The sequence below is a fragment of the Humulus lupulus genome, chromosome 7 (assembly GCF_963169125.1).
Source record: "Humulus lupulus chromosome 7, drHumLupu1.1, whole genome shotgun sequence".
Taxonomy (NCBI): Eukaryota; Viridiplantae; Streptophyta; class Magnoliopsida; order Rosales; family Cannabaceae; genus Humulus; species Humulus lupulus.
Genome location: NC_084799.1, coordinates 131,652,737 through 131,673,281, shown reverse-complemented (window position 1 = coordinate 131,673,281; position 20,545 = coordinate 131,652,737). Strand labels below are relative to the sequence as shown.

The 20,545-nt window shown below is 43.1% G+C and overlaps 1 non-coding gene across 1 annotated transcript; it reads right to left on the bottom strand.

Moving 5' to 3' along the window:
- Nucleotides 1-739: 739 nt before the first annotated feature.
- LOC133793190 (small nucleolar RNA R71) lies at nt 740-846 on the bottom strand. Its single transcript, XR_009874647.1, has one exon. It is a non-coding gene; the product is annotated as a small nucleolar RNA R71 (small nucleolar RNA).
- Nucleotides 847-20,545: the final 19,699 nt, after the last annotated feature.

Here is a 20,545-nt window from a genome sequence, read left to right as displayed (position 1 = left end):
TACGAGTTTGCGACTGTGTGCACTTGCTTAGCAAAATTATCGCAACAAGTTTTTGGCGCCGTTGCCGGGGACTGAAAATTATCAATATCAGTCTAATTAATTTTTATTCTAATTTGATTTTGATTTCTCTCGTTTCTAATCTGTTTAGTTGCTTAATTTGTCTATCTCAGGTGAATTTTGGTATATGCGTGGCAGAAAAGGAAAGGACACACTTGTTCCTCTGAATCTTGAGATTGAGAAGTCTTGCAATCAAATCAGAAAGAAGAAGAGAGAGGCCCATAAATCTGTAAAGATGGCACAGAATGAAGGGGATGGCAGGAATGTTCAAACTCCTGGAGTTGTACGAGGGGTTCAGGCTCAACCCAATGCTGAGAGGAGCCTGCGAGATTATGTGCTACCCACTCTGACGGGAGTACAAAATAGTATATGCCCACCAACTGTAGAGGCCAACAACTTTGAAATAAAGCCCGCTATTCTACAAATGGTGCAATCTTCTGTGCAATTCAATGGGTTACCCTCTGAAGATCCTCACACCCATTTGTCCAATTTTCTGGAGTTATGTGGGACCTTCAGATATAATGGGGTGAGCGATGACGCAATCAAGCTCAGGCTGTTCCCATTTTCTCTAAGGGACAGAGCAAAAATTTGGTTGAACTCTCTGCAGCCAAACTCTATCGTCACCTGGCAAGATCTAGCTCAGAAATTTTTGTCCAAATTCTTCCCTCCGTCCAAAGCTGCTAAATTGAGGGGAGAGATAAATAACTTTTGCCAGAATGACGGAGAGTCATTGTATGAGGCGTGGGAATGGTTTAAGGAACTCCTGAGAAGATGTCCTCATCATGGCATTGAACAGTGGATGCTAGTACAGAATTTCTACAATGGTTTATGTCCGACAACCAGAACCATTATTGATGCTGCAGCGGGTGGCACTTTTATGAGCAAGAGCGCAACTGGTGCATATGAACTGCTAGAGGACATGGCTACAAACAACCATCAGTGGTCTGAGGAAAGATCATCAGGAGTCAGAAAGGTAGCTGGGGTGCATGAGCTAGATGCAATCACTGCTTTAACAGCGCAAGTAACCTCTTTGACCAAGCAGTTGCAACAGAGTAGTGTGTCTGCTAATGCGGTTCAGATGGCAGTGAGGTGTGAAATGTGTGGTGGTGCTCATTCTTTCGATCAGTGCCCTATCTGTAATAATAACACCCCAATGGATCATGCCCAAGTTCAAGCGGTGGGAAATTTTCAGAGGCCACTCAATAACCCATTCTCCAACAACTACAATCCTGGGTGGCGAAATCATCCCAATTTTTCGTGGAAGAATAATCAAGGCCAACAACCTCAGTTTCAGGGCCAATTTCAGAATAACATGCCTCAGCCACCTATGAATCAAGCTTCGTCATCAATGCAGCCTAGGCCTCAACAATCAATGCCTCAACCTGAGAGACCTAATGAACTGCAAGCTGCCCTGTTGACTCTTACTAACACTCAGACTCAATTTATGACTGAGACAAGATCCTCCATTCGAAACCTTGAGACACAGGTTGGGCAGTTGGCCAATATGCTCAATAACAGACCCCAGGGAAACTTGCCTAGTAATACTGAAGTCAACCCCAAGGAGCAAGTTCAGGCAATTACTCTGAGGAGTGGGAAGCAAACAGAGCAGCCTAGACCTCCACAGGCAGTGGTTCAGAAAAAAGAGATGGGTGCACAGTCTGATTCAAAAAGGGTTACTGAAGACCATCAGAAGTCAGAACAGAGTCCCCCAGTTGTCATTGAGCAGCCAGTTAGAGTTCCATACCCTCAGAGGCTTAGAAAGACTACCCTTGATAAACAGTTTTCTAAGTTTCTTGAGGTGTTTAAAAAGCTGCACATAAACATTCCTTTTGCGGAGGCCTTGGAGTAGATGCCCAGTTATGTTAAGTTCATGAAGGAGATTCTGTCAAAGAAAAGGAGAATGGAGGACTATGAGACTGTAGCACTCACTGAAGAGTGCAGCGCTATTTTACAAAGGAAGTTACCCCAAAAGTTGAGAGATCCGGGGAGTTTCACCATACCTTGCACCATTGGAAAATTTGAATGCAAGCACGCCTTACGTGATCTGGGGGCAAGTATCAATCTGATGCCCTTATCTGTGTTTAAAAGACTTGGTTTGGGGGAGGCAAAACCAACAACTGTCACTTTACAGCTCGCAGATCGATCGTTAACATATCCACGAGGTATTATTGAGGATGTTCTTGTGAAGGTGGATAAGTTTATATTTCCCGCTGACTTTATTGTTCTGGACATGGAGGAGGACACAGATGTCCCCATTATTCTTGGGAGGCAATTTCTAGCCACAGGCCAAGCTCTTATTGATGTTCAAAAAGGAGAGCTTAAGCTTAGAGTTCAAGGAGATGAGGTGGTCTTTAATGTCTTCAAGTCTATGAAGTATCCGGTGGCTAGTGACAGTTGCTTTAGTGTGGATGTGATAGAAAAGGCAATCTCCAAGAGAAGGATGAGCAGTGATGCCTTAGAGGCAGTATTATTGGGTGATGAGGGCGATGATGATGATGATGCTGAGATCAGAGAATGTGTAAACTGGATAAACTCCTTCCAACCATATTGGAAGAAGTTTCAAGAATTAGCGGATGCGATTGATAAACCGCTAACCTCCATTCAGCAGCCACCACCGTTGGAATTAAAGGTCCTCCCAGATCACTTGCAATATGCTTATTTGGGAGAGAATGAAACTTTACCGGTCATTGTGTCAGCTGACCTGTCAAAGGTAGAATTGGAGAAATTGTTGAGGGTTCTAAGGGAGCATAAATTGGCCATTGGGTGGACATTGGCAGATATTAGAGGAATTAGCCCAGCGACAGTGATGCATAAAATTTTATTGGAGGAGAATAGCAAGCCATCCATAGAGGCCCAGAGAAGACTCAATCCAGCCATGAAGGATGTAGTATTGGACCAGATTCTTAAATGGTTGGATGTTGGGGTGATCTACCCAATTTCGGATAGTGCATGGGTGAGCCCTGTACAAGTGGTACCTAAGAAGGGTGGAATGACTGTGGTGAAAAATGAGAACAATGAACTCATTCCAACAAGGACTGTAACGGGGTGGCGGATTTGTATAGACTACCGCAAGCTCAATAAGGCAACAAGGTAGGATCATTTTCCTTTGCCTTTTCTTGATCAGATGCTTGACAGATTGGCAGGCCATAGCTACTATTGTTTCTTAGATGGGTATTCTGGATATCATCAGATCGCTATTGCACCAGAGGATCAAGAGAAAACAACCAAACAAAGCATAAACCCGCGCTAAAACAAGGAAAAACAAAATAAAAGACTACTAAAAACATCACCAAAACATAATAAAAACTAGACTCAACAAACTCCCCCAAACTTAACCTTTACTCGCCCTCGAGTAAAGACCAAGTTACACTAACAAAAAGAAACAAACACAAACGAACAAGCTAAACCATCATTACCATCTACACTGCTTTGCCAAAACTCATGAAATCTCAATTGCAATATTTATAACCAGAATTTCAGCTCAATTTCCTTAAAGTCCAACTTATACAGTTCAATTAGGGAAATCAATAATATATCATGAAAATGAGTACAACATTTGGATTCTATCATATATGCTCAACTCATTCCAGACAATTCCACAAACCAACATCTGCAATATGCTTGCATTACTTGACCTTCTCCACTAATGTCAACAACACATGTTTTGAAATCAAAAGGACTTTCACAGGTTATAGTGTTAGGCTTAGGTAAGGGTAGATGAAATTCTCATTTAGGCTCAGTCGTTACCATAAGCATAAAAAAAACCTTGAAACCCACCAAATTTCTCTTTACCACACCAAAAATCACCTTTTTATACAATTAGAGAGAGAGATGACAACACTTTTCATTATTTTCTTCTTTTCTTTTTCTAGACTTATCACCTTTTTTTTTCTTTCAAATCACACTCCCCCAAACTTATCATTTTCTATATATATATATATATATATATGATCAAGGAGTGTGACAAAGTGATATTATTATTTTTTTTTTCAAAGACTTCTCTCTCTCTCTCTTCTTTTTGTACAATCATACTATATTCCAATCATACCAACTTCTTACTATTTTTCCTTCTTCTTTCCCACAGATTATATGCTTATGATAACAAAAAGAAAGGACAACAAAAATAAAGAAGTTAAGAAATTTAGGCTCAAGTAGTATGATCAAGAACAAAAACCAAGTTCAAGGCTCAAAAAGGGTAACTAAGGATAATTAACTCAAGGTCGGCTTGAAAGGCACAATCGATCCAAAAAAAAATTGCCTAAATCACTTTTCTAAACACATGTCATCAAGAATTTCGCCTCAAAAGCCAAATAATGCAAGTTCTATTAGATTCAAATTGTCATTCCACCAACCCTAGTCAAACACATATAATACAATCCAAAACGTTGTCTTTTCAAAACATATTAAAAATTTCCCACAAAACTTTTTAAATTCAACTCTAAAACAATTGAACCAAGCACACAGTTGAATTAAATTTCCTTTTCACGAGCAAAGACAAAGCAACTACAGACAAGAATGATGGTTTAACCTTTACACTACAGAAAACTAAACTAAACAACGCAGAAAACAAAAAATAAAACAAAATAAGCTCCCCCCCAAACTTAAGATGCACATTGTCCCCAATGTGATAAAGAAAAGAACAAGGGAAGAGAACTTACCTGACGCCACATCAGTATGGCGGAGGAGGTGGTGGAGGTGGCCACTGATATGGAGTGTACTGTGGCGGTGGAGTGAAATAATTCTCATCAGCTGAACTCATAGTCCACCTCGTGACCAAAGTATTCAACTCCTCAATGTGAGCCCGCCCATATTCATTTTGTTGCACCATAAAGTCATTATAGTGCTGATTTTGCGCCTGCTGCGATTGGATTAAATACTGATTTTGTTGAATAATGTAATCCAATCGAGCATGCGTATGCTGCGTGTGCTCATCAATCGGTCCTCCAATTGCCAAATTTTCAGGTGGGTTGCTGGGACCCGCTTCTTCTACTTCCTCCTCCTCAGCTTGATCAGGGTCCCCTGTTTCATCCGCCCGGCTGCGCTTATTTGGCTGAGTAGAGGGAGGCTGCGTAAGAGAGGCTGGAGGGAAGGTCGTAAACAAGGTCTGATTGATTGCCCCCATTGGCTTCCGGACTAGATCGTTGGAAAAGGTTGGTACCTCATAAGTGCTGCATAAAGTCGAAAGGAAGGTACCATGGGCGACACCAGCGGTAGTGTTGAATCTACTGATATTGCGTATGCTATATCGAATAATGCGGCCCACATCGACCTTCTTTTGGGTCATGATAGCATACACTAACAAACAACGCTCTCGATCAACAGAAGACAGATGAGACGTCGGCAGTAAACGTGCACTCACAAAATAAAACCACGCCTTCGCAACTGGGTTTAGCTGCCACCTGAACAACTCTTTGGGCCTCCCATTATGATAACTGAAACGTGCCCCTTCCATACTCAAGACCACAGCCACCGCATCATAGTCTGGCTCCTCGAAATGATCCAACTGCCAGTGTTCATCCTCTTGTGCAGAAAAAGAGGGAAGACCCAGTAATTGGTTGAATGCATAGGCTGTTGTAGGCACCAATTTTCCCCTGACAAAATTATTCTGCTCTGCATCTTGATATGAGAAGTTGGCGAAAAATTCATATATAATAGAGCAGTTGGCTGAATCCACATGGGTCGAGTCACAAAACAAATTCCATCTACGTCGCACTATTTCAGCTTTGATAAGTTCATAACTAGGGTGTTGTACAACAGGGACCTCATTAAAGTCAAACCCCCTTTCCCTTACCACCGATCTTTTATAAATCTTTTTAAACAACTCGGCAGCGTCCTTATTAACAAATATATTAGTGTCATACTCAGCTGGGGCAGGTGGTGTTGGTGGTGGTTGAGTGCGTGATGAGGATGCTTTCTTGGAGGAGGTGCCTCTAAGGGGATTTCGCTTAGGGCCCATAATATCTATCAAAAAGAACCAACTAAACCCCCAAATATGCTCTCAAGAACTTGAGTATAATTTCCTTTTTGGTGTCACTCCCCCCAAACTTACTAATTACCACAATCAACAACCCCAAACACTAATTCCCACAATCAATAGCCTCAAACAATAATTCCCACAATCAATAGCCTCAAACAGTAATTCCCACAATCAATAGTTGGCAAAACCCTTAATCTTCTCACAAGAACAACAAAGAACAATCCACAACACCACAATTCAATCTAATCTCCAATCAAAAGCATTAGACTAGAGAAGATACACTTACTTGAATGGCACAAAAATCCTTCTTGTGGTCTTCTTGACTGATGGAAGTCTCAAAAAAAAATTAGAGAGAAAGATGTTTGGAGTGTGATGTATATTGTGAGAGTGAATGAATGAGACAATGGCTGATTTAGGGCTTTTTATCCCAATTTTCGGACTAGGGTCACGGCATTACCTTGACTATGCCGCGGCCCGCATAGAATCGCCAGGATGTAATGCCGCGGCTCTCTCATCCATATGCCGCGGCCCGCCTCATTATTCTGGGAAATCTTGGGTTTAATGCCGCGGCCCTCCTCATCTATGCCGCGGCCCGTCCCTTTACTGCCAAATTCGTGAGCCTCTGGAACCCCCAATGCCGCGGCATCATATGGCTATGCCGCGGCCCTTAAGGAATTTTTATTTTTTTGATTTTTTTTATAGTTTTTTTCATTTTTCACGTTTTTCACAATTCTAAAAGTCTAAAAATAAACCAAATATCCATTGTTTACAAATACAAAAGTAAAAAAAATAACAAGTAAAAATATAGGGTGCCTCCTACAAGCGCTGTCGTTAACGTCATTTAGCCGGACGCTGAACCCCTCTTCAGAGAGGCTTCAGAAGAAGGATAGACTTCGCTTGATCAAAACTACCACCCAAGTAGGGCTTCAATCTCTGACCATTGACTTTAAAGGAATCACCTGAATTGCCCCGAACTTCTACAGAAACATAAGGAAAAACTTGAACTACAGTGAATGGCCCTGACCATCTTGACTTCAGTTTGCCAGGAAACAACCGCAGTCTTGAATTGAAAAGAAGTACCTGCTGCCCTGGTTGGAACTCTTTTCTGATTAAGTTCTTGTCATGCCAAGCCTTTGTTCTTTCTTTATAAATCTTGGCATTCTCATAAGCCTCATTTCTGAACTTGTCAAGTTCATTCAGTTGCAACAGTCTTCTTTCACTAGCGGCACTCCAATCATAATTTAACTTTTTCATAGCCCAAAATGCCCTATGCTCCAATTCGACTGGTAGATGACACGCTTTACCAAACACCAACCTATAAGGAGACATGCCTATTGGTGTTTTGAATGCAGTTTTGTATGCCCAAATCGCATCATCTAACTTTTTCGACCAATTTTTCCTCGAACTGTCAACGGTCTTCTCAAGGATGCTCTTGATTTCTCTGTTCGAAACTTCAGCTTGCCCATTTGATTGAGGATGATAAGGCAAAGCTTTTCGGTGATAAACTCCATAACGAGCCAGCAGTGCATCCAATTGCTTATTCATAAAGTGTTTCCCTTCATCGCTAATCAGAGCTCGGGGAGTGCCAAATCTAGTAAAAATATGTTTATGCAGAAAATTAAGCACAGTTTTACCATCATTGGCTCTAGTTGCTGCAGCCTCCACCCATTTGGATACATAATCCACTGCCAATAGAATGTATTCATTGTTGTAAGATGGTGGAAAAGGCCCCATGAAATCGATGCCCCATACGTCAAACAGTTCCACCTCAAGAATCCCTTGTAGAGGCATTTCGTTTCTCCTCGAGATATTGCCAGTTCTCTGACATCTATCACAAGCCTTGACAAACTCATTGGCATCCTTGAATAATGAAGGCCAATAGAAACCGCTTTGTAATACCTTAGCCGCCGTTCTTGATGCTCCAAAATGCCCTCCGCATTGTTGAGTATGACAGTGATTAAGAATGGACTGCATCTCTTCTTCAGGAACGCACCTTCTGATAATCTGATCAACATAGTGCCTATAGAGAATAGGTTCCTCCCAATAGTAGTGTTTCACCTCAGAAAAGAATTTCTTTAATTGCTGCTTTGACATTTCAGAAGGCACAATTTTTGCAACCAAAAAGTTCACTATGTCTGCAAACCACGGGACAGCTAAAGTCTCACTTACCCCAAACAACTGCTCATCAGGAAAATGATCATTGATTTGTACTGCTTTCTTATTTTCAGTCTCCTCCACCTCAAGTCTAGAGAGATGATCAGCTACCACATTCTCGCTGCCCTTCTTGTCACGAATCTCCATGTCAAATTCTTGAAGTAACAGAATCCATCTAATCAGGCGGGGCTTGGCATCTTTCTTTGACATCAAGTATTTAATGGCAGAGTGATCAGTGTAGACAATCACCTTGTTACCAATCAGATATGGTCTGAATTTATCGCAAGCAAACACAATAGCTAGCAACTCTTTTTCTGTAGTGGCATAATTCAGCTGAGCATCATTTAGAGTCCGACTAGCATAGTAAATAGACCTGAATACCTTGTCAATCCACTGTCCCAGAACTTCCCCCACTGCGTAATCACTGGCATCACACATCAACTCAAAAGGCAATTCCCATCTCGGAGCTATCACAATTGGAGCAGAAATAAGCTTTTCTTTCAAGAAATTGAACGCCCTCAAACATTCGTCATTAAAATCAAAGACAACTCCATTCATAAGCAGATTCGAGAGAGGCTTAGACACCTTTGAGAAATCTTTGATGAATCTTCGATAGAACCCAGCGTGACCAAGAAAACTTCTAACTCCTTTGACTGAAACTGGTGGAGGCAGCCTTTCAATGGTAGAAATTTTCGCTCTATCTACCTCAATTCCCTCACTTGAAATTTTATGGCCAAGAACGATCCCCTCTTTCACCATAAAATGGCATTTCTCCCAATTCAACACCAGATTAGCCATCTCACAACGACGCAGCACGTTCTCCAAGTTACCCAAACAGAGGTCGAATGATGAGCCAAAAACAGAGAAATCATCCATGAAAATCTCAATACACCTGTCTACCATGTCTGAAAATATGGCCATCATGCACCATCATTACCATCTACACTGCTTTGCCAAAACTCATGAAATCTCAATTGCAATATTTATAACCAGAATTTCATCTACCCTTACCTAAGCCTAACACTATAACCTGTGAAAGTCCTTTTGATTTCAAAACATGTGTTGTTGACATTAGTGGAGAAGGTCAAGTAATGCAAGCATATTGCAGATGTTGGTTTGTGGAATTGTCTGGAATGAGTTGAGCATATATGATAGAATCCAAATGTTGTAGTCATTTTCATGATATATTATTGATTTCCCTAATTGAACTGTATAAGTTGGACTTTAAGGCAATTGAGCTGAAATTCTGGTTATAAATATTGCAATTGAGATTTCATGAGTTTTGGCAAAGCAGTGTAGATGGTAATGATGGTTTAGCTTGTTCGTTTGTGTTTGTTTCTTTTTGTTAGTGTAACTTGGTCTTTACTCGAGGGCGAGTAAAGGTTAAGTTTGGGGGAGTTTGTAATTATGTTTTGGTGATGTTTTTAGTAGTCTTTTATTTTGTTTTTCCTTGTTTTAGCGCGGGTTTATGCTTTGTTTGGTTGTTTTTGTGAATATCAGGAAGAATTGAGCATGTGGAAGAAAATGCCAAAGAAAGGGAAGAAATAACCGAGTTTTCCATCATATTTTGATCAAGAATGGTTCTCAACACAATTTGGAAGTGTTGGTGAAATTTTGGGATGAAAACTTGAAAAAATGAGATTTCCCTTAAGAGCCACGGCATGAGCAAAAGGGAGCCGCGGCTAGGTGGGAAACAGAAGCATTGTTTTTCAGGAAGTCTTCGGGCCGCGGCATGGCTAGATAGAGCCGCGGCATAGATGGGTACTCTGCCCAGAATTCGTCGATGCGGGCCGCGGCATGGCTTCAGAGAGCCGCGGCATGAAAAGGACCTCCTGCCCAGAAATTTTTATACGGGCCGCGGCATAGTGCATGTAGAGCCGCGGCCCGCTTCTTTAATTTTTGAAATCTTAGGTTTTAAGATTGCGAAAAGGAGAAGAAATGGAGGTACGGACGAAGGGAGGAGTTCTGGTTTTGAAGGCTCAAGCTTAGAGTTTTTTTACATGTTTTTCTTCTTGATGTTATCTTTAATTTCTGTTGTGATTAGCACTATGACTATGAACTAATTTTCTGTTTAGGATGTTCAATTGAATCTCTTGAATTTCTGTTATGACCTAATGCAATTTTAATTTCAATCTTCTTCAATTCCTTATAATCTGTTCTTATAGAGTGATTATTGATTGGCCATCTTTAGTCATATATATATGTTTTTAAGTCAAAATCTGAGAAGTGAGATTTAATTATGTTGTGGTTATATTGGACATAATTCTAATTTAGAACGAAAGTATCTGAATTAATTGTGTAACTGTTATTAAGTTGTGGAATTTAATGCTACCTTTGTGGTTCAATTTACCATAGAAATATAGGAAATTGTCACCTAGGTTGAGTTTATAATTCATAGTATGATTATAGGCCGCTGTTTCAACTTGTTAATTGAATTAGGTAAAAAAATAAGAAGAATTCATACTTTGCATTAGGGAATAATAGGAAGGATAGTTGATGAGATTGAATATCCTAATTGTTTCTCAGTGATTAAATTAAAAGTTTTACTATTAGTATTATTCTAGTTAATTGTTGATTATTATTTCTGCACTTTATTGGTTCTTTTGCTGTATTTTACAAAAATCAAGAATTTTAATTCATCAAATAGAACAAGAAATTAATTGACTGGTAATTGATAACTCAGTCCTTGAGGACGATACTTGGTTTTACCATTTTAATACGAGTTTGCGACTGTGTGCACTTGCTTAGCAAAATTATCGCAACAGCAGTGATCCAATAGCTGACCCAACTACTTATCGAAGTTTGGTAGGAGCTCTTCAATATGCAACTATAACTCGGCCTGATATTACCTATGTTCTTAATAAGGTATCTCAGTATATGAAGAATCCTTTAGCTTCGTATTGGAAAGCTGTTCGTTGTCTTCTTCAATATCTTAAAGCAACATTGTGTTGGGGTTTTATGACCTAATTAAAACCCAATTTCTTTGTAATCCCATTTATTATCAATAAAAGAATAGAAATCATTGTTTTGACTTGGTCAATCACTTTGCTCACATGTTTTATTTTCATGATTATTAGTTTAATATAAACTTCTGTTAAATCCCGAGCATATAGCTAATCGTATTTATGGTGACGTAATCACAGTGGAATATAAATATGATTATATGTTCAAAATAAGTTAGTCCTAAGATTAGTCAATGCACAGGATTTACACTGACTTGCCAATCTACGATATGATCTACTTACACATTGTGGTGTTATGTTCTTCCCAAAACATTAGCAAAGTAGATAACATCGGATGTATTTGTTACATCGGACAAGACCGATATTGACAGTTGATAGGATAAGTAAACATACTGTTATTATCTATTCTAGTCATATCATATAGTTGACCATATGTCAATTCAATCTCAATTCTGAGTGGTTAGTATTCTAACTAATTGTATTATTTGAGTTCTTTGACTTGTTCGTTACCAGCTTACCCTACGGACTAGCCCATACTTACATCTTGGGAACTCGGTAGTATAATTGAGTGGGAGTGTTAATTATAGACATGAACATCGATAGCTTCTAATAAAGAAGTGAAACGATGGTTTCCTTTTAGTTTGGTTCAATGTGTTAAATGATAGAGTTTCATTTTAGTAATTAATATTAGTTTACTGAAATATCATTTACAAGGAATTAAGTGTTTTAAGGATAAAATACAATGAGGGGTAAAACAGTATTTTAGTCCCATCTCATTGTAGACCGTCTATAGAGGATTGAGTGACAATTATGGTTGTAACGATGGATAATTAATAGCGTATCTATATTTGTTATAGAGCATTTTGTGAATTCAATAGTGCAATTCTGAGTCTTTAGTGGAGTCACGAGGAATTTATAAGTTAGTAAATTATTTGTTAGATTTATAATAACTTATTGTTGCTTGATTTCATAGGCCCATGGTCCCCACTATACCTTGGATAAAATCATTTTGATAGTCTCAATTAATTGATTTAATTATCAATTAGAATTATCAAAGTTGACTAGGTCAATTTTGGATAGTTTCATAGAGTTATGTAATTTTGAGAAGAAAAGAGAAATTAGGGCAGATTTATTAATTAAGATAAATTAGTATCTAAATTAATAAATAAGTTTAAATCAAGGTTTAAATTATAAATAATGAATTTGATAAATGATTTAAATAATTATTTAATTAATTAAATCAATAGAAAATAATACATGCATTGATTTTAAGTCCAATGGGCTTATAATCAAATGGGAAATTTCACGGGCCTAAAGCCCATGATAATTTCGACCTAGAGCTTTTAATTGACTATTATTTTATTGATTTTTTTTAATTAAATTAAATTGTCTAATTGAGTCTATAAAAAGAGTGCTAAGTCAGAGATGAAAAGTTGAAGTTCAGAAGTCAAAAACACAAGTTTCTGATAGTTTTTTAGATTCTCTCTAAACACAAGTCCTTTTCTAAGACACTTTATTCTTTTCTCTTCTTCTCTCTGTATCTATCTCATGTGTTGAGAATTGCTCACTCTAGTCTAGGTGATTCCAAGGATACTTTGGAAGAATGTGAAGAAAATTGAAGATCGGTTCAATTTCTTGGTAAAACTATGCGACAAAAAGGATACAAGGGTTAGAGAAACTGAAGGAAGGACTCTATTATTCCGCTACGTATAATGTAAGTATTCTTATCATTATTTCTCTTTGAATTCAATTTTAGAAACATTTTCTAGGTTGTCTCATATTAACTTGTTTAATATTAGATCTACATGAAAATAAATAAAGATCATGTATAAGTTTCTGTTGACGGTGAGAACTCGTCAACTAAGTTAAGTTAGAAAAAGTGCAAAGTAAAGATTATCAAAAGAAAAGCTTTAGAACTCTCAATATAAACTCCAAGAACAATTGCAGAAGAACAATGGTGAAATCAGTTTGTATTCACTATGGTGCCCTTGCTACAGTTAATTTTCCAACCCCCTTTCAGGTGGAGTTAGAGTTCATTTTATAGTAGGCTCTAATGGCCCTGGGTACATGGTGGTCCAGGGGACCAGATGGTACGTGAGTACACTAGTAGGAGAGTGGTTCCAGGGGTAGTGGTGTCAGCTCTGGTACATGGTCAGAGTTCGTGGGTGCACCTCAGCTTTTGTACCCGGTCATAACTCCACTACTTGCCTTGTATGAGTGTCAGAGACGTGGTGGTGGTGTTTCCATTCCTCGTACTGTTCCCAACCGCCACTATTTATCGGGTACAGGTGTCGGGCCTATCCCTTGATCCTTGCCTGCATGTACGTACCCCTTTAGAGGTACCTTGTTCGTATTCTTTTTGTCTCTTGTGGGCCACCTTGAACACTGGCATCATGCACGCGAGGCCTTTGGACGAGACCCACTGAGGTGAGGCCGCCATATACACGTGGCCCTTTGGACGAGGCCCTTGGGCGAGGCCACTAGGCGTGCGCGGCCCTTGGGCAAGGGCCTTTGGGGCAAGGCCACTAGGCGTGCTTAGTCCTTGGGCGAGGCCCTTTGGGGCGAGGCCACTAGACGTGCGTGGCCCTTGGGCGAGGCCACTAGGCATGCTTAGTCCTTAGGCGAGGCCCTTTGGGGCGAGGCCACTAGACGTGCGTGGCCCTTGGGCGAGGCCACCCTATGCATGCATGATCCTTGGCCAAGGCCCTTGAGGGCGAGGCCACCCTACGCGCGGATCAGGTGGTGTTGCGTCACCAGCGCGCGCGGATCCTGGTGGTGTGGCGCGGCCAGTGCGCGCGGATCCTGGTGGTGTCGCGCGGCCAACGCGCGCAGGCCCTTGGTGGCATGCGATGCCGTGGTGTGGGGGCACGCGAGGCCGTGTCGTGCAGGGGCGCGAGACGGGGCCTTTAAATAGTTGGTACGATATGCCCGTAGCATATCGGGCGTACCCATGAGGCGTTTACGGGAGCCTATCACACGCTTTTGGCCTTTTTATAACTGTTGAATTTCGAGCACTCACACTTGCCCCCCAGTCTAGGAGAGGACCTTCAGGAGCTTTGGTAGACTATTCTCTTTAATTCTTATAAATAGGCCTACATGCAAGGCTTATTATTTTCACCTTACTTCTTTGGCTTAGTGGTTTTGAGAATCCTTCCTCTTTCAAGAGGTAAGGGGTTCAATCCCCCTCATCCCCATTTTTACCATAGTTTCTTTCATTTTATTATTTCATTTCATTTCATTTCATCATCGTTTTTCCTTTTTTTTTTTTTACATATGAGCTAATTTTTGGTACGTATATTTGGAGGCTAACGCATCCTTTTTGTTTATTTTTGCAGACGTGTGCTTTCGACCGCTCAGCTCTTTTTTGACTCTGCCGATGCGTTTGGCCCTTGACCTCCTATAGACCACGACTGCACTCTATTTTTCCTACTTGAGGTATATTTTCTTTTTCCCTCATATTCGTTGGGTCCAAACTAGCGTTACCCGGGATGGGGTATTTTGGCCTAAGCTTGCCGTGAGTTAGCCTAGTTGCATGCCCCCCTGTTTATACCCTGTAGTGGATCATTTAGGGCGCTTGCACCTAGAGGTTTTAAGCCCATTCCTTTGTGTTTTGTAGCAATTCTCTCATTTACACATGAACCCCTTTTCGCTTTTGGGGCGAGGCCTCATGGCTAGTGACGGTCCATTCGACATACCTTTGGGGGTTGAGTTTATTGACCTGTCCTCAGACTTAGAGTCCCTTGAGAAAACCCTTCATCATGACTATGACTGCTTAAGGTAGGCTCGTATCCGCCATCTTGAGCACATGGCTGAACTTAGGCGTAAAATTTGGGTGGTGGAGAGCGAAATTGACTCGGCGTTGAGAGGAGACGGAGAACCTTTCCCCCCAGACCTTAGTGACCATGTAGCGAGCCTTAGGGTGACCCTTTTAGAGTTTCAAAGGGAATTGGAGTTTATGGAGAGACACCTTCCGCCTGAGCCCTCTAGCCCATCCTCGCCTGATGACTGTCATGGGGCTACTTCCGCTTCTCCTCAGCCCTTAGTCTCGATTTTCCCTAGCTTAGCACTTCCGCAGTCGCTCTCCCACTGGAAGACTGTTGCTAGGAAGAAAAAATGGAGGGTCAAGTGTTCTGTCTCTTCCTCACCTTTTTCTTTTGATTTTGCAGATATGGCGAGGGCATGACGATAGGTATCTACCCATGAACTAGACGACGCTCCTTTACTGGCGTCCGAGCTGGTGTCACATGTGTCCGAGAACAGACTGAGGGAAATTTTGCATCAATATCGCGTTCCCCCGGAGTACGCTCTATACACTCCTTTGGAAACATGTCGGGCCAACTGCCCTAAGACCGGTTATGTGGCCCTTAGCGAGCACATCCTGAAAGTGGGTGGTACCATCCCGCTACACCCGTTCTTTGTTGCGGTCCTCAACTACTTCGACCTGGCACCCAATGGCTGGCTGACTTTGAGCTGCCTTTTCGTTGCGTTTATGAAACAGTTTAAACGCGCTCCTACGGTGACAGAGGTGCATTTCCTCTACAACCTCATGCCTACTCCCAAGTCAAATGGCTTTTACTATTTGCAAAAAGCCAACAGGGAGGCCTCTTTGATAGAGGGCTCGGTGTCCAACCCGAGGTCTTGGAAGCAGGACTTTTTCTTCGTGGAAGGCCCCCTCTCTGTCCGCGAGGACTTCCGGGCCACTCCCAGTAAGTACCCTGAGCATCACTTTCTCTCTTTTACTTTCTTACAACTTATTGTTTCATGACTTACGTTCATATCGACCATGGCGTGTATTATGCAGAGCAATTTGCCGAACCCATAGTCGTCGGGACGGAAGCGAGAGATCTGAGGAAGTTCCTCAACGCTGACGATGATAAGAAAAAGGCGGTGTACTTATTCACCGTGAAGAATCTGAACCGCCATAAATTGTCCCTTGTCTCAGACCCCAAGTTTTGTGGACCATCTCTGGGTCCAAGAAGATGAAGGGGGTATTGGCCGAGCCTTGCTCAGATGACGATGAGGCTGAGGAAGAACCGGAGGAAGCCCCCCTTGACCGCGGGGGACCTCACCAGCTGCCTCCATCTCCTGGGGGATGCCCTCCTTGTACCTCTTATGATCCGGACATAGCCCCTCATTCTCAAGACCAGCAGGCCATTCCGGGGTGTTTTGTTTGCCCTGACCCTGAGGGCTATGACGCCTTCACTCAGGCTCCTCTCGACCCTGGGCCATCGGGGACTTATTTCGCCGATCTTCCGGAGCCTCCCTCTGACCTACCAGGGCCTCACTTTTCCACTTTCACCGCACCCCCTCCCGTTTCGGTGAGCGGGTCGTCTGTCCTTACCCAGCCAGGTGCCCCTAGTGCGGATGGGGAGCCCTGGGTGACTCGGATGGTGACGTCTTACGGGCAGTGATACATCCAACTTGCCTTAGGCCTCCCCGCATCTGACTGGAACGGTCTTGGGAATGTTGCTCTGCTGGACCTTGGGGAAAACCTAAGGCGCACCATGGCTTGGGTGAGTTCCTGCACCTCGCGTCGGCCCTATTATGTATAGATGTACATGCATTTTTTTTTTACTTATTGTTGCTGTCGTTAACTTTCTTGTGCAGGCCTATACCGTGGCTCTGCGGTTTGCCGACTCGTCTAGCAACCTCTCCGCGTCTACTACTGAGAGGGAATGCCTTACGGCCCGAGTCCAGGAGCTCGAGAAAGAGCTTGAGGAAACCCAGACTGAGCTAAAGAAGGTTTGGACCAAACTTGCTGCCTTGTCGAGAAGGAAGCTGAAGGCGGTTGCCAAGGTCATGAAGCTGAAGGACCAAGTTACCAGCCTAAAGAGCGAACTCCAAGCGACCAAGGCTATCGCGGCAGTGTCGCAGGAGAGGGTTACTTATTTAGAGGCCGAAGTCGAGGCTACCAGGGGCGAACTCCAGGCGGCTAGGGCCGATGTCGCCTCATTGCAGGAGAGAAATGCTTCCTTTGAGGCGGAGAAGACTGCCATTGAGTACCGGTCCATAGACCGCGCCCTTTACAGTGTATGGAGGCAGGATCCCAATTTTGATTTCTCTTTTTTCGGTGAGCACGCCGTCACTCGAGTGGCCATGCGGAGCGCCCGTGGTAGGAGGCCCTGAAGTTGTTATTTCATAACTTTTGTCAGCTAGCCCGCCATGGGTGTACGCTATTTTTTGAGACTTTGTAATATCATTATCATTACTATTTTGCTTTTGTAAATCTTTTCATGTCCTCAAGACTCCCTTTTTTAATGTATATATACATATGTGGTTATTTATCTCTTATTCCACTGCATTTGAGGCCCTTTTGAGCCTGTATGATGGGGTTTGGCAGGTTCCCCTCTTTTATTTACCAGGCTGGAGGTCCTTCGGAGCCCATGTTAAAGGGTTCAATGAGACCTCTTTTGGTGCCTCTTGATTTCTTATATAAGGATATTTTGACCCCTTGGGTCCTAGCTATCCTTTTATATATTCTTGCGCACACTTATTATTTTTTGCGAGAAGCGTCCTTCTCATCGTTATTCATAGTACTATTTTTGCAAGGGTCTCTTTTAGGACCCTTTTTGGCTAGACGGCTTGGTGACCGCTCTAGACTTATTAGTGTTGTTACTATATATATATATATATATATTTTTTTGTAAGACCCTTTGGCCTCCTTGATGTTCACAAGGGTAGCTAATCCTTGTGAACCCAAGGGATGCCTTGCAAGGTCCTCTCCCTGTTTTCTATGTATAAGGACTTCACCTAAGGCCCCGATATAAGGGGTCCTTCTGGGACCTCCCGTTAAAGGGTCCTTTTTAGGTTCATGGTCTCTTTTGGGTCCTCCTGATGGAGGGCCTTTTTTAGGATCCTCCTAGTGCATAGGGTCCTTTTTTTAGGATCCTCCTGTTAGAGGGTCCCTTTTTTTTTTTGCTTGCTGTATGTCGTTACCTCCTGTCCTGCCCCCCAATTGTTTGGTGAAATTTATTTCGGCAGGCACTTTGGCTGATGCTCGCATAGAGACGAAAAATAACACGCGAAGTTGCAAACAGTTTCATTCATAGCATGTGGTTTACAACGACATATTTAAAGAAGGGTTACATCTAATTAGGAGGTTACCTAGGTAGCCTCTTTGATTCTTACACACTATGATAACATAACCAGGAATAAACTAAACATAGGTCCTCTGTGCACCGGGGGCCGAAGCCCCACTGGTAGCATTTCTCGAGGTGTTCCGCAACTCGTGGGTCTAACTCGCGTGGATCATGCCTTCATACACAACCATTGCCATCGGCACTGATGGTTTTGTGGCTATGCGGAGGGACATGCTATAGCATTCCCTCGCTTCCTTCTGCTCCCCTTTCATGCATGCTACTCCCCCAGGGATTGGGAATTTCATAGCCAGGTGATACACAGAAGTTATTGCCTTCAATTCTCTCAGAGAGGGCCTCCCTAATACCGCGTTGAAGGCTGAGGCGCAATCCACCACTACAAAGTTTGCCATTATGGTGGTTTGCTTTGGTTGTTCCCCCATGGTGAGGGCTAATTCAATCGCACCTAGGGGTTGTATCGAGTCCCATGTGAATCCGTAAAGGGAGGAATTACAGGGTTTCAAGTGTCGGATGCTCAGTCCCATCTTCTCCAAAGCGGGGCGATGCAAGATGTCCACAGAGCTTCCATTATCCACTAAGACTCGATGTACTCTCATGTTCGCAAGCTGGACAGTTAGCACCAGGGGGTCATTATGAGGGAAATGCACCCCGTGCGCGTCTTCTTCAGTGAAAGTTATTGAGTCATTCTCGCCCTTGAAACTCTTCGGGGGGCGTTGCTCCAAACTTAAAACGCACGGTGGTGGACTTCGTTTGGCCTCCTTGGCGTATTTGTCTCGTCCCTTCCTTGAATCGCCTCCAAATCCTGGTCCTCCAAATATGGTCTTGACCTCTCCCTGTATTTTTGGGGCCACCTCTCGCGCCCGCAGCGGGGATGCTCCTTCTTTTGGTCTCTGGCTCTCCTTGCGCACGTACCTGCCCAAATGTCCCCTGCGAATGAGCTCCTCGATTTCCACCTTCAAATGGTTGCATTCCGCGGTGGTGTGGCCGACATCCTTGTGATACTGTCAATACCTGCTGGGGTCTCTTTTGGATCGGTCTTTTTTCATTGGCGGGGGCCTTTTGAAAGGGACCTGGTTTTCGTTCACAACGAAAATATGCTCCCTCGCATGGGTGAGGTCAGTGTAAAAGGTGTAGGGGCCCTGTAGGCGCTCCTCAGAGCGTTGATGCTTCCGGGGTCGATCGTCTCTTGTTCCCTCATAAACCCCCTTCTTCTTTGCACCGCTCGGGTTTTCTCGGGCTGAAGGTTTCGGGGGCGACGGGCCTTTTCTGGCTTTGAGGTTCTCGTGACCATCCTCCACACGAATGTATTTTTGTGCCCGCTCGTAGAAATCATCCAAGTCTGTGACCTCCCTCTTGAGCATGTTATCCCATAACTTGCTTCCTGGGCGTACTCCAGCTGTGATGGCCATTTTCAGCTCTCGGCGGGTCAGGCTCCCTACTTTGGCTGCTTCCATATTAAACCTATGAATATAGCTCTTTAGGCTCTTGTTTTCTCCCTGCTTCACATTTGCGAGGCTAGTTCCGGGCATCGTGTAGTCTCGAACGGCGTGGTGTTGCTGGAGGAATTCATCAGAAAGTTGTTGCCAAGATCTGATGGACCCCGGTCTAAGTCTTTTGAACCATTTGTACGCAGGTCCTCTTAAGGTGACAGCAAAGCAGTGGCATCTGGCTCCGCTGCCAATTCCCCTCAGCTTCATCAGGTCGTTAAATGTATCTAGATGGTATTTTGGATCTGTTCTTCCTTCGTAGGGCGTCATATGGGGCTCCTTAAAATTGGCAGGGAGCTGGATGGCTTGGATCTCCCTAACGAAGGGTGACTCATGGTCGAACTCTTCCTCAGCAGCTTGACCTCCAGAGGCGGTGACGATCTTGCTTCGCAGGCTCCTCATTTCTGTGTCCAGGTCCTACCTCCTCTTGCTTAGGGAGTCCCTTAAAGTGCACGGGTTAAGATCTACCTTTCCCTTGCCCTCTCGAGGTGCCATACGGGGCGTGGTCCTTTTACCCGCCCTCTTTTTGTTGAGCTCCTCCTGTAAATCTGAGGGTGCTCTCTTAGAGGTGACCTCATCCTCGTTGCGATGGGCCGCGTTGGTCTTCGGCTCTGGTTTCTGGGCTTGCTTCGGTGGCTCAGGAAGTTCGCGTTGCTTCGTTTGGGGGGTGTTACTGGTGGAGTGTCGAGTCCTCCCATCATCTACTGGAATGGTGGTCTCTGCCCCCTCGCGACCCTTCTCTTTTCTCTTGGGCAAGGTCACACTTGACTTACCCTGCAATAGGCCATTCAGCACCTCTTGCATATTCTC